A 14,576-nucleotide genomic window follows, 5' to 3' on the forward strand; every position below is an offset into this window, starting at 1 on the left:
CAGGAATAAAGATGCAGATGTAGAGAATGGACTTGAGGACACGGGGAGGGGGAAGGGTAAGCTGGGACGAAGTGAGAGAGTGACATGGACTTATATATACTACCAAATGTAAAATAGATAGCTATTGGGAAGCAGCCGCATAGCACGGGGAGATCAGCACGGTACTTTGTGACCACCTAGATGGGTGGGATAGGGAGGGTGGGAGGAAGATGGAAGAGGGAGGAGATATGGGGATATATATATATATATATATATATATATATACACATATATATATGTATGTATATGTATAGCTGATTCACTCTTTTATAAAGCAGAAACTAACACACCATTGTAAAGCAATTATACTCCAATAAAGATGTTAAAAATAAAATAAAAAATTTAAAAAAGGTATCAATCCAAGAAGATATAACAATTGTAAATATATATGCACTCAACATAGGAACACCCGTATATATAAAGTGTATGCTAACAGCCATAAAAGGAGAAATAGTAACACAATAATAGTGGTGGACTTTAACACCCCAATTACATCAGTGAGAAAATCAATAAGGAAACACAGGCTTTAAATGACACATTAGACTATATGGACTTAACTGATATTTATAGGGCATTCCAACAAAAAGTAGCAGAACACACATTCTTCTCAAGTGCACATGGAATATTTTCCAGGATAGATAGCATGCTGGGCCATAAAGGAAACCTCAATATAAATTTCAGAAAATTGAAATCATATCAAGCATATTTTCCAACCACAATGCTGTGAAATTAGAAATCAACTACAAGAAAAAAAGTTGTAAAAAAAAGTTGGAGGTTAAACAACATGGTACTAAACAATGTATCACTGAAGAAGTCAACAAGCAAATTAAAAAGTACCTAGAGACAAATGAAAATGAAAACATGACGATCCAAAAATTATGGGATGCAGCATATGCAGTTCTAAGAGGGAAGTTTACAGCAATGCAATCGTACCTCAGGAAACAATTAAAATCACAAGTAAACAACCTAAAGTAAACAACCTAGGTGCTTTTACACCTAAAGAAACTAGAGAAAGAAGAACAAACAAACCCCAAAGTTAGCAGAAGGAAAGAAATAATGATCAGAGCAGTAATAAATGCAAAAGACTAAAAAAACAATAGACAAAGGTCAATGACGATAAAAGCTGGTTATTTGAAAGATAAGCAAAATTGATAAACCTTTAACCAGACACATCAAGATAAAAAGGAAGAGGGCCCAAGTCAATGAAATTAGAAATGAAAAAGAAGTTAAGACTGATGCCACAGAAATACAAAAGATCATAAGAGACTACTACAAGCAACTATATGCCAAAAAGTGGACAACAAAGAAGGAATGGACAAATTCTTAGAAAGGTACAATCTCCCAAGACTGAACCAGGAAGAAAAATAAAATATGAACAGACCAATCATGAGTACTGAAATTGAAAGTGTGATTAAAGAAACACCCAACGAACAAAAGTCCAGGACCAGATGACTTCACAGGTGAATTCTATCAAACATTTAGAGAAGAGTTAACAACTATCATTCTGAAACTCTTCCAAAAAATTGCAGAGGCAGGAACACTTCAGATTTCATTCTATGAGGTCACCATCACCCTGATACTAAAAACAGATAAAGATATCACACAAAAAAGAAAATTACAGACCAATGTCACTGATGAATATAGGGACAAAAATCCACAACAAAATACTAGCAACCGAATCAAATAATATATTAAAAAAATCATACATACATGATCAAGTGGGATTTATTCCAGGGATGCAAAGAGTTTTCAATATCCACAAATCAATCAGTGTGATACATCACATTAGCAAATTGAAGAATAAAACCATATGATCATCTCAATAGATGCAGAAAAAACTTTTGATAAAATTCAACACGTACTTAGGATAAAAGCTCTCCAGAAGGCAGGCATAGAGGGAACATAGCTCGACATAATGAAGGCCATATATGACAATCCCACAGCTAACATCATACTCAACAGTGAAAAGCTGAAATAATTTTCTCTAAGATCAGGAAAAAGACAAGGATGTCCACTCTCAATACTTTTACTCAACATAGTTTTGGAAGTCCTAGCTATGGAAATCAGAGAAGAAAAAGAAATAAAAGGAATCCAAAATGGAAAAGAAGAAGTAAAACTGTCAATGTCTGCAGATGACATGACACTATACATAGAAAGTCCTAAAGATGCCACCAGAAAACTATTACAGGTCACCAATGAATTTGGTGAAGTTACAGGATACAAAATTAATATGCAGAAATTTGTTGCATCCCAATATGCTAACAAAGAAAGATCAGAAAGAGAAATTAAGGAAACAATAACATTTACCATTGCATCAAAAAGAATAAAATACCTAGCAATAAATCTACCTAAGAAGACAAATGACATGTACTTTGAAAATTATAAGATGGTGATGAAAGAAATCAAAGATGACACAAACAAATGGAAAGATATACCATGTTCTTGGATTGGAAGAAAAAATATTGTCAGAATGACTATACTACCCAAGGTGATATACAGATTTAATGCAATCCCTATCAAATTGCCAATGGCTATTTTTTTTCAGATCTAGAACCAAAATCTTAAAATTTGTATGGAAACACAAAAGTCCCTGAATAGTAAAAGCAATCTTGAGAAAGAAAAATGGAGCGGGAGGAGTCAAGTTCTCTGACTTCAGACTATACTATAAAGCTACAGTAATCAAAAGCATATGGTACTGACACAAAGATAGACTTATAGATTAATGCAACAGGATAGAAAGCTTAGAAATAAAACCATGCATGTGTGGTCAATTAATCTATGACAAATGAGGCAAAAATATACAATGGAGAAAAGACAGTCTCTTCAATAAATGGTGCTGGGAAAACTGGCCAACTACATGTAAAAAAATAGAATTAGAACCTTCTCTTACACCATACACAAAAATAAACTCAAAATGGATTAAGGAGCTAAATGTAAGATCAGATAATATAAAACTTAGAGGAAAACATAAGCAGAACACAGTTTGACATAAATTGTAGCAATATCTTTTTAGATCCACATCCTAGAGTAATAAAATAGAAACAAATAGAAACAAATGGGACCTAATCAAACGTAAAAGCTTTTGCACAGCAATGGAAACTATAAACAAAAAGAAAAGGCAACCCACAGAATGGGAGAAAATATTTGCAAATGATGCAGTGGACAAGGGATTATCTCCAAAATATACAAATAGCTCAGTATCTAAAAAACCCTAGCAACCCAATCAAAGTAGACATTTCTCCAAAGAAGACATACAGATGGCCATAAAGCACATTAGCTCAACATCACTATTTATTACAGAATTGCAAGTCAAAACTACAATGAGGTACCACCTCACAGCAGTCAGAATGGCCATCATCAAAAATTTTAGAAACAATAAATGCTGAAGAGGATGTGGAGATAAGGGAACCTTCCTACACTATTGGTGGATATGTAAATTAGTACAGAACACTATGGAGAGCAGTATGGAGGTTCTTTAAAAAAACTAAAAATACAGCTAACATATGATCCAGCAATCCCAATACCGGGCATATATCTGGAGAAAACCATACTTTGGAAATATACTTGCACCCCAATATTCACTGCAGCACTATTTACAATTGCCAAGACATGGAAACAGCCTAAATGTCCACTGACAGATGAAAGTATAAAGAAGATGTGGTATATATATATAATGAAATATTGCTCAGCCATAAAAAGATTGAAATAATGCCATTTGCAGCAACATGAATGGACCTAGAGATTATCATACTAAGTGAAGTAAATCAGACAAAGACAAATATCATATGATATCATTTATATGTGGAATCTAAAAAATGATATAAATGAACTTATTCACAAAACAGAAAGAGAGTCACAGACTTAGAAAACAAACTTATGGTTACCAAAGGGGGATGGTGGGTGGAGGGATAAATTAGGAGGTTGGGATTAACAGATACACCCTAGTATATATAAAATAGATAATCAACAAAGACCTACTGTATAGCACAGGGAACTCTACTCAGTAATCTGTAATAACCTATTTGGGAAAATTATCTAGAAAAGAATAGATATATGTATATGTATAACTGAACCACTTTGCTGTACACATGAAACTAACACAACATTGTAAATCAACTATACTCCAAAATAAAATAAATATTAATAAAAAAGAAATGAATGTGGGGATATTACTAACAACCTTACAGAAATTAAATAAAATTATAAAAGAATGTTTTAACAGTTATATAGCAACAAATTAGATAATCTAGATGAAATGGATAAATTCCTATAAATCCACAAATTACCTAAACTGAGTCAAGAAGAAATAGACAATATCAGCAGACTTATACCAAGTAAAGAGATTGAATCAGTAATGATAAATCTCTCAATGAAGAAAAATCCAGGAAGAGGTGGCTTCTCTGGTGAATTCTACCAAACCTTAAAATAATTACTCTTAATGTTTTCAAAATTTACCAAAAAAATAAATTTAATTCAATACCTAACTCATGTTATGAGGCCAGCAATAACCTGATTAAAAATACGTCACAAGAAAAGAAAATTACACACCAATATCCCTCACGTATATTCATGTAAAAGTCTTCAACAAAATACAAACATAATGAATCCTATAGCATATTAAAAGGATTTTATACCAAGAAGAGTTTATCATAAGAATGCAAGGATGATTTAACATAAGAAAATCAATGTTAATATAGCTCACTAATAGAATAAAGGGGAAAAAACACATGCTTATATCAATTGTCAAAGAAATCTAGGAATAAAAGGGAACTTCTTCGACATGGTAAAAACCATATATGAAAAATCCACAGCTAAAATCATACTCAATGGTAAAAGACTGATACCTTTCCCCCTATGTTTAGAAACAAAAAAAACATGGCCACTTTCACCACTGCAGTTCAACATCTTACTGGAAGTCCTAGCCAGAGCTATTACAGAAGGCAAAGAAATAAAATGGATACAAATTGGAAGTAAAGAAGTAAAACTAGGGAATTCCCTGGCAGATCAGTAGTTAAGACTCTGCACTTCCAATACAGTAGGTTCAGGTTTGATCCCTGGTTGGGGAACTAAGATCTCACATGCTGCAAAGTATGGCCAAAAAATAAATAAGTAAAACTATATTCATAGATAACATATTCCTATGTAGAAAATATCCTAATTACTCCACATGAAAGCTAGTAGAGGAAATAAATTTTTATGGGCTGAATTATCTCCCACCCCTAAATCATATGTTGAAGCCATAACTCTTGGTACCTCAGAAAGTGGCTGTATTTCAGAGATGGGACCTTTACAAATATAATTAAATTAAAATGGGATAGTTAAGGTGGGTCCTAATCCAATATGACTAGTATCCTTACAAGAAGAAGAGATTAGGACATAGAGAAAGGGGAAGACCAAACACGTGCTTATATATGCATAGAGAGACAACCATGTGAACACACAGCAAGAAGGCAGACATATGCAAGCCAAAGAGGGCCTCAGAAGGAACAAAAGACAGTCTACACCTTGATCTCAGTATTCTAACCTCAAGAACTGTTAGAAAGTAAAATTTCACTGCATATATATATATATTATATATATATATATAGTTATAGTTATAGCTGTAGTTATAGTTATAGCAGCCTAGCAGCCCTAGCAAAGTAATACATATACAAAGTCAGAAAAGTTTCAGGATACAAGGTAAACACACAAAAGTCTGGTGCATTTCCATATACCAGCAAGAAACAATCCAAAAAAGAGATTAAAAAGCAATTATATTTCATAATACCTAAATGCATAAAATATCTGGAAATAAATTTAACTGAAGAGGGGAGTGTCCAAAATGGTAGAATAAGAAGAATATGAGCTCATCTTCTGCCATGCGCACATCAATATTACAATTATTTACAGAGCAACTATAGATGAGAAAGGCTGGAAGATTAGAAAAAAAGATCTTCAACAGCTAAAGATAAAGAAGGAACCACAACAGGTAGGAGGGGCTGAAATGGGTATCATCAAGACCCATACCCCAAAGTGGGTGACCGACAAATGGGAGGATGATTACAATTGCAGAGGTTCTCCCCAAGGAGCGACGGGACAGAGCCCTACGATGGGGTCTCCAGCCTGGGGGTCCTAAACTGGGAACATGTGTCCCCAGAACGTTTGGCTTTGAAGGCCAGCAGGGCTTAATATCAGGAGAGCCAGAGGGTTGTGAAAAATAAAGACACCACTCTTAAAGGGTGCACACAAAATCTTACACACTCCAGGACCCAGGGAAGAAGCAGTAATTTGATAGGAGCCTGGGTCAGACCCACCTGCTGGTCTTGGATAGTCTCCTGGAGAGACCACAGGAAACTGGAACTCACCCTGGGGATATAGACACTAGTTGCAGTAATTTTTTTGTGAGCTGCTTCTACCATGAAGATGCTGGTGCTGGTAAGTGCCATTTTGGAATCCTCCTTCTAGCTTATTAGTGCAGGGAGCCAGCCCTGCCTGTCAGGCTGTCAGCACCAGTATTGGGACACCTACAGCCAAGCAACTAGCCACCAGGGAGAGACACAAACCCACTGATGATCAGGATGGCTTCCTTAAGATCCCTTGAGCCCACAGACAACCTGAAACCCAACTCAGTCCACCAGAGGGCCTAGGACTCTGGCCTGCACACCAGTGCACCAGCATTAGACCTGGGAACCCAAGGGCCTTGAAGACAGAGATGCTGGAATCTGGCTATGTTCACCACTGGACTGGCATTAGCTCTGAGATCAGCTTCACCCACTAGTTGACAGAAACCAGTCCCAGGACCCACTGAGTCCCAGTCCTGCCCACCAGCAATCTGAAACACCAACACTAGATCCCTAGTGTCCTGCAGCCAGAGAACCTAGTGCTCAGCTCCACCACCATTGAGCTGGCAATAGTCTTGAGAACCCCTGAGCCTCAGCCCTGCCCACCAGAAGGCCAACACAAGCTCTGGGATGGCTGGGCCCTGTAGCCAGAGGCCTCAGGACACAGTTCTGTCCACCAGTGGGCCACCACTAGCCTCAGGACATGAGTTCACCCACCAGTGGGTGGGCAACTGCCCAGAGATACCTTGGGCCCTTAGTCAGGTGACCCATGATGTAGATCCACTCACCAGTGGGCCAGCACAAGCTTTCGGACATCCCAGACACAACACCCAGTTATGTCAGGATCTGGCCTGGCCTGGCAGCAAAACAAAAATAGATCTTGAACCCTGGACCTGCAGTCACCCAATGCAGAACCTGACTCCACCCACCAGGGGGCCAGCACTAGCCCTGGGAAAACAGGGGGCTCTGCAGCCAGCTACCTGGTGACCTGGCCGTACCAATCAGTGACAGGCAGCCTCTTCACAAGGAAGGGCCTAGCCACCAACTGGAATGGGGGTGAGACACACCCACCAGACCACCCACAGTAGTCATCTTGACACTATAGAAGGACCCACCAAACCCACATGGGGTACAACCCTAGCTCTGATAACCAGAAAGAAGTGCAATGCTGGGGTGCATGGGACATTTCCCACAAAAGGTCACTTCTCCAACATAACCAACCTACCAAACACATAGAAATGAAAAGAGAAAATTAGGCAAAATGAATATGTTCCAAATGAAGGAACAAGATAAAACTACAGAAAAACTAAGTGAAGTGGACATAGACAATCTACCCAATAAAGGGTTTGAGATAATGTTCATAAAGATGCTCAAAGAACTCAGGAGAAGATGGTATAAACAGCATGAGAAGTTAAGAAGTTTTTAACAGAGAGTTAGAAAATATAAAGAACAACAAAGGAGATGAAAAATGACACAACAGAAGTGAGGAATACAACAGAAGGGATGAACAGTAGATTACATGACACAGAAGAACAGATCAGTGACCTGGAAGACAAAGCAGTGGAAATCACTGAAGCTGAACAGAAAAAAGAAAAAAAAAAAGAAAAAAAAGGGGGGCTTCCCTGGTGGCACAGTGGTTGAGAATCTGCCTGCTAATGCAGGGGACATGGGTTCGAGCCCTGGTCTGGGAAGATCCCACATGCCGTGGAACAACTAGGCCAGTGAGCCACAATTACTGAGCCTGCGCATCTGGAGCCTGTGCTCCACAACAAGAGAGGTCACGAGAGTGAGAGGCCTGTGCACCACGATGAAGAGTGGCCCCCACTTGCCACAACTAGAGAAAGCCCTTGCACATAAATGAAGACCCAACACAGCCATAAATTAAAAAATTAATTAAAAAAGGCTTAACATTTAAAAAAAAAAGAAGACAAGCTTGAGCTCGATAAGGTGGAGTAGAAGGATGTAGGCTTACCCCTTCTTACAGAAAAAAAATCACAACTAAATGCTGAACAAACAATGACAGAAAAACACTGAAACCTATCAAAAAAAGATACCCTAAAGAAGAAGCCAAAATGAGACAGTAAGAGGGGTGCAATCATGATAAGATCAAACCCCATACCTGCCAGGAAGGCAACCCATGGACTGGAGAGCAATTGTACCACAGAGACCCTCACAAAGGAGTGAAGGTCATGAGCCCCATGTCAGGCTTCCCAGCCAGGGGTCCAGCATTGGGAGGAGAAGCCCCCAGAGAATCTGGCTTTAAAGCCAGCAGTGTTTGATCACAGGAAATCCATGGGACTGGGGAAAACAGAGACCCACTCTTGGAGGGTGCACACAAGGTCCCATGTGCACCAGAACCCAGAGGAAAAAAGCAGTGACCTCATAAGAAACTGGGCAAGACCTACCTTCTAGCATTAGAGGGTCTCCTGAAGAGGTGGGGGGTGGCTGTGGCTCACTGTGGGGACAAAGAAAATGGCAGCAGCAGTTCTAGCAAGTGCTCATTGGTGTGAGCCCTCCCAGAGGCTGCCACTAGTTCCACCCAACAGCCTGTTGGCTCCAGTACTGGGACGCCCCAGGCCAAACAACAAACAAGGTGGGAAGAGAGCTGCACCTATCAGCATCAGCTGCTTAAAGTTCTCCTGAGCATGGCCCTGCCCACCAGAGGGAGAAAACCCAGCTCCACCCACTAGTGGAGTCCCTCCACTGCCTCATCCATCAGAGGGCAAACAGCAGAAGCAAGAAGAATTACAATCTTGCAGCCTATGGAACAGAAACCACAATCACAGAAAGTCAGGCAAAATGAGATTGCAGATGAATGTTTCCCAGATGAAGGAAATAGATAAAACTCCAGAAGAACCACTAAATGAAGTGGAGATAGGCAACCTGCCAGAAAAAGAGTTCAGAATAATGGTAGTGAAGATGATCAAAGACCTCAGAAAAAGAATGGCAGGAAGGATTGAGAAGATGCAAGAAGTGTTTAAGAAAGACCTAGAAGAACTAAAGAACAAACAAACAGAGATAAACAATACAATAACTGAAATAAAAAATACACTAGAAGGAATCAATAGTAGAGTAACTGAGGCAGAAGAACAGAATGGATAAGTGACCTGGAAGACAGATGGTGGAAATCACTGCCATGGAAAAGAGTAAAGAAGAATGAAAAGAAACGAGGACAGTCTAAGAGACCTCTGGGATGATATTAAATGAACGAACATTCTCATTATATGGGTCCCAGAAGGAAAAGAGAGCAAGAGAGAAAGGACATGAGAAAATATGAAGAGGTAATGTATAACAGACATCTAGGTCCATGAAGCACAGAGAGTTCCCAAGAAGTTCAATCCAAAGAGGACCACACCAAGACCCTCTGCAATTAAAGTAGCAAAAGTTCAATGTACAGAGAGAATATTAAAAGCAGAGATGGAAATCAACAAGTTTTGTACAAGGGAAATCCCACAAGGCTATCAGCTGCCTTTTAAGCAGAAACTGCAGGCCAGAAGGAAGTGGCACAATATATTTAAAATGATGAAAGGAAAAAAACTATAACTAAGAATGTTATACCTGGTAAGGATTTAATTCAAATTTAATAGGGTTACCCAAAGTTTTACAGACAAGCAAAAGCTAAAAGTTCATCCACAGCAAGCCAGCTTTACAAGAAATGTTAAAGGGCATTCTCTAATTTTAAACAAAAAAGGCCACAACTAGAAATATTAAAAGCAGGAACAGAAAAATCTCATTGGTAAAGGCAATATACTGTAAATGTAGTAGTAAATCAACAACACAAAAAGCCAGTAGAAAGATTAAAGAGTAAAATCAACTATATTCAATGAGTAATTAAGAGACACAAACAAAAAGAAGATGTAAAATATGTGAAAAACAGTTGATGTGGGAGGAGGGTAGTAAAAATGCAATGTTGTTTAAAAACATTTGAAATTAAGAGATCAGTAGCTTAAAATAATCATGTATATATAGCAAATTCTATCTGTTAACCTCATGGTAACCACAAACCAAAAATCTATAATAGAACACAGACAGAAAAAGAGAGAAAGGAATCCAAACATAACATGAAAGATAGGCATCAAATCACAAGGGAAGAGTGCAAAAGAAGAAGAAAGGAAAAAAAAAAGAAATATGAAAAGAACACCAAATAATTAACAAAATGAAAATAATTACACACTTGTCAGTAGTTACTTCAAATTTATTTATTTATTTTTAAATATCTTTATTGGAGTATAATTTCTTACAATGGTGTGCTAGTTTCTGCTTTATAACAAAGTGAATCAGTTATACATATACATATGTTCCCATATCTCTTCCCTCTTGTATCCCCCTCCCTTCCACCCTCCCTATCCCACCCCTCTAGGTGGTCACAAACAATTGAGCTGATCTCCCTTTGCTATGCGGCTGCTTCCCACTAGCTATCTATTTTACCTTTGTTAGTGTATATATGTCCATGTCACTCTCTCACTTTGTCACAGCTTACCCTTCAAATTTAAATGGACTAAATGCTCTAGTCGAAAGACATAGAGTGGCTGAATGAATACAAAAAGACCCACATATATGCTGGTTTCACAAGACTCACTTCAGATCTAAAGACACACAGAAACTGTAAGTGAGGGGATGGAAAAAATATTCCATGAAAAGGGAAATGAAAAGAAAACCAGGGTAGCAATACTTATATCACACAAAATAGACTTTAAAACAAAGACTATAGCAAAGATGAAGAAGGACATTACAAAATGATTAAGGGATCAATCCAAGAGATATAACGAAAATATATATGAACCTAACATAGGAGCCCCTAAATACATAATGGAAATATTAACAGAAGTACAGAGAAAAATCGACAGTAACAGAGAAAGAGTGGGGCACTTTAACACACAACATACATATATGGACATATCATCCAGATGGAAAATCAATAAGGAAACACTGGCCCTAAACAACACATTACACCAAATGAATGTAATAAATCTATATAGAACATTCCATCCAAAAGCAAGAGAGTACACATCCTTTTCAAGTGCATATGGAACATTCTCCAGGACTGATCACATGCTAGGCTACTAAACAAGCCTTGGTAAATTTAAGAAAATTAAAATCATATCAAGCAACTTTTCCAACCACAACACTATGAGACTAGAAAACAACTACAAGATAAAAACTGCAAAAACCAAACACGTGGAGGCTAAACAATATGTTACTAAACAACCAATGGGTCACTGAAGAAATCAGAGGAAATAAAAAAATTCCTGGAGACAAATAAAAACAGAAACACAATGATCCAAAATCTACAGGATGTGGCAAAATCAGTTCTCAGGAGGAAATTTATGATACAAGCTTACCTCAGGGAACAAGAAAAATCTCAAGGAAACAACTTAACCTTACACCTAAAGGAACTAGAAAAAGAAAAAAAAGCAAAACCCAGTGTTGGGACTTCCCTGGTGGCACAGTGGTTAAGAATCTGTCTGCCAATGCAGGGGACATGGGTTTCAGCCCTGGTCTGGGAAGATCCCACATTTTGTGGAGCAACTAAGCCCGTGCACCACAAGTACTGAGCCTCTTCTCTAGAGCCTGTGAGCCACAACTACTGAAGCCCATGTGCCTAGAGCCTGTGCTCCACAACAAAGAGAAACCACCACAATGAGAAGCTTCTGCATCACAATGAAGAGTAGCCCCTGCTCGCCGCAACTAGAGAAAGCCTGTGCACAGCAACGAAGACTCAATGCAGCCAAAAATAAAATTAATTAATTAATTTAAAAAAACCCCAGGGTTAGTAGAAGGAAAGAAATCCAGAGCAGAGATAAACGAAATAGAGACTAAACAATTAGACAAGATCAATGATACTAAGAGATGGTCTTTGAAAAGATAAACAAAATTGATAAACCAAACTCATCAAGAAAAAAGAGAAAGGACCTAAATTAATAAAATCAGAAATGGAGTAGCAGAAGTTACAACCCACACTATAAAAATATAAAGAATCATAAGAGATGACTATGAAAAACTATACCCCAATAAAATGGACAACCTAGTAGAAATGGACAAATTCTTAGAAATTTACAATCCCCCAAGAGTGAACCAGGAAGAAATAGAAAATATGAGCAGACCAATTACCAGTAATGAAATTTAATCGGTAGTAAAAAAAAAAAAAAAAAACTCAACAAACAAAAGTACAGAACTAGAAGTCTTCACAGGTGAATTCTACCAAACATTTAGAGTTAACACGTATCGTCCTTAAACTATAAAAAAAACTGCAGAAGAAGGAAAGCTGCCAAACTCACCCTGATACAAAAACTTGACAAAGATATCACACAAAATAAGAAAATTACAGGCCACTATCACTGATGAACATAGATGCAAAAATCATCAACAAAATATTAGTAAGCTGAATCCAATAATAAATTCAAAGGATCATACTCTGATAAAGTGGGATTTATTTCAAGATGCAAGGATTGTTCAGTATCCACAAATCAATCACTGTGATACAACACTGTAACAAATTGAAGAATAAAAATCATATGATCATCTCAATAGATGCAGAAGAACATTTTGACAAATTAAACATCCATTTATAAAAAAAATTAACAAGATGGGTAGAGAGGGAACATACCTCAACACAATTAAGGTGATATATGATAAGCCCACAGCTAACATCATACTCAGTGGTGAAAACTGAAAACTTTTCCTCTAACATCAGGAACAACACAAGGATGCTCACTCTCACTCCTTTTATTCAACATAGTATTGGAAGTCCTATACACAGCAGTCAGAAAAGAAAAAGAAATAAAACTGGAAAGGAAGAAGTAAAACTGTCACTGTATACGAATGACATGATAACATATATATATCAAAAATCTTAAATATGCCACCAAAAAACTATTGGAGCTCACCAATAAATTCAGTAAAGTTGCAGGATACAAAATTACTATACAGAAATATTTGTTGAAAGCTTTGATTTTTCTGTTAAAGGCTTTGGCCTTTCTGTTAGCACTTGTTTGGCACTTTGGGCTGACTCTTTGCAATCAGGCTGTCCCTAATAGAACTGTGCTAGCTTTTGCTCTAATTCCTTTTGGAACCAGGCTGTTCCTATTGGAACTGTGTGGCTAAGCCTTTGGTCCAGTTCCTTTGGAACTGGGCTGTTTTTCCTATTAGAACTGTGCTGTTTAGGATTTTTTCCCCTTTGCTTTAGAGAAAAGAAATTTCTACGAAATGGGATCTCAGTAATATAATGCTTTGAGTATGCCCCTACTTCAGGGATCCTAGCCAGTTTAATGTTTAAAAACTGCAGTCCCTCCTCATGTGCATTTCTAACTAAATGGATCAACTTAATTGAGAACACTGATGGCCATTATGGGGGACTTTTGAACTCCCCAAACATACTTTTCTTAAAATGGAATTGAAAGCCATGGCTCTAAAACTGTCAAAAATGAATAGCACACCTATTTTAACTGGCATTTTGAAGCTTCCAAATGTGATCATAGGAGTCTAAAATTGCCTCACTGCAAAATAAAATTTATAAAATAACTGAGGCAAACAAACTATTGAAGAACGACAAAATGGCTTCTAAGACCTCTTTCCCCTCCTCCATTTTCCATCCCTGGACGTGCAGCAGCCATCTTATGCTCAAATCCTACCTCTGGTGCCATCTTCCTCCTTCCCTTATGGACTGCCTCCATTTCCTCTATATCCTCAGATTCCTCTTTCTAATTCTCTCACTGAACTTCCCGTTTTTCTTAAACCTCTCCCTGCTCCTTCCTCCCCTGAACCTATTAGAACCTGCCCCTTTAAAGTTAAGTCTTCTGATCCAAACAAACCCCCAAGGTTTGCTGATGAATTTAACATAGTTATTCAAACCTACTAACCTGGTTTTTCAGATTTGTATCAGTTAGTCCACATGCTTGTTGGTGAGGGTCAAGCCAAATACTGGATAAACTTGCCAGATGGTAAAATCTTGAAAGGGATTTAGAAAAGTAAGCCCCTAACTTTTGGCAAGAGGCTAAAACATTTGCTGGAGAACTCCAGTGAGCAATTACAGTAGCTTTCCCTAAGCCTACTGACTAAAATAAAATTCAGGGTTGCAGACAAAAATCTAGTGAACCTGTTCACGACTATTACAATTTACTTAAGGCTATTTTCAAAGGAAATTCTGGGCTTCTTTCAGGTGTTAAATATAATTGGGTAGGCTTTAACTGTGTGTTTACTAAGGGCTGAAACAGGATC

General features: G+C 37.8%; 1 protein-coding gene across 5 annotated transcripts in view; it reads right to left on the bottom strand.

The window, feature by feature from the left end:
• EDA2R (ectodysplasin A2 receptor) overlaps nucleotides 1-14,576 on the bottom strand; it is a 75,559-nt gene that overhangs the window by 25,997 nt on the left and 34,986 nt on the right. The gene's annotated exons all lie outside the window — the stretch shown is intronic.

This window comes from Grampus griseus (assembly GCF_964374135.1).
Source record: "Grampus griseus genome assembly, chromosome: X".
Lineage (NCBI taxonomy): Eukaryota > Metazoa > Chordata > Mammalia > Artiodactyla > Delphinidae > Grampus > Grampus griseus.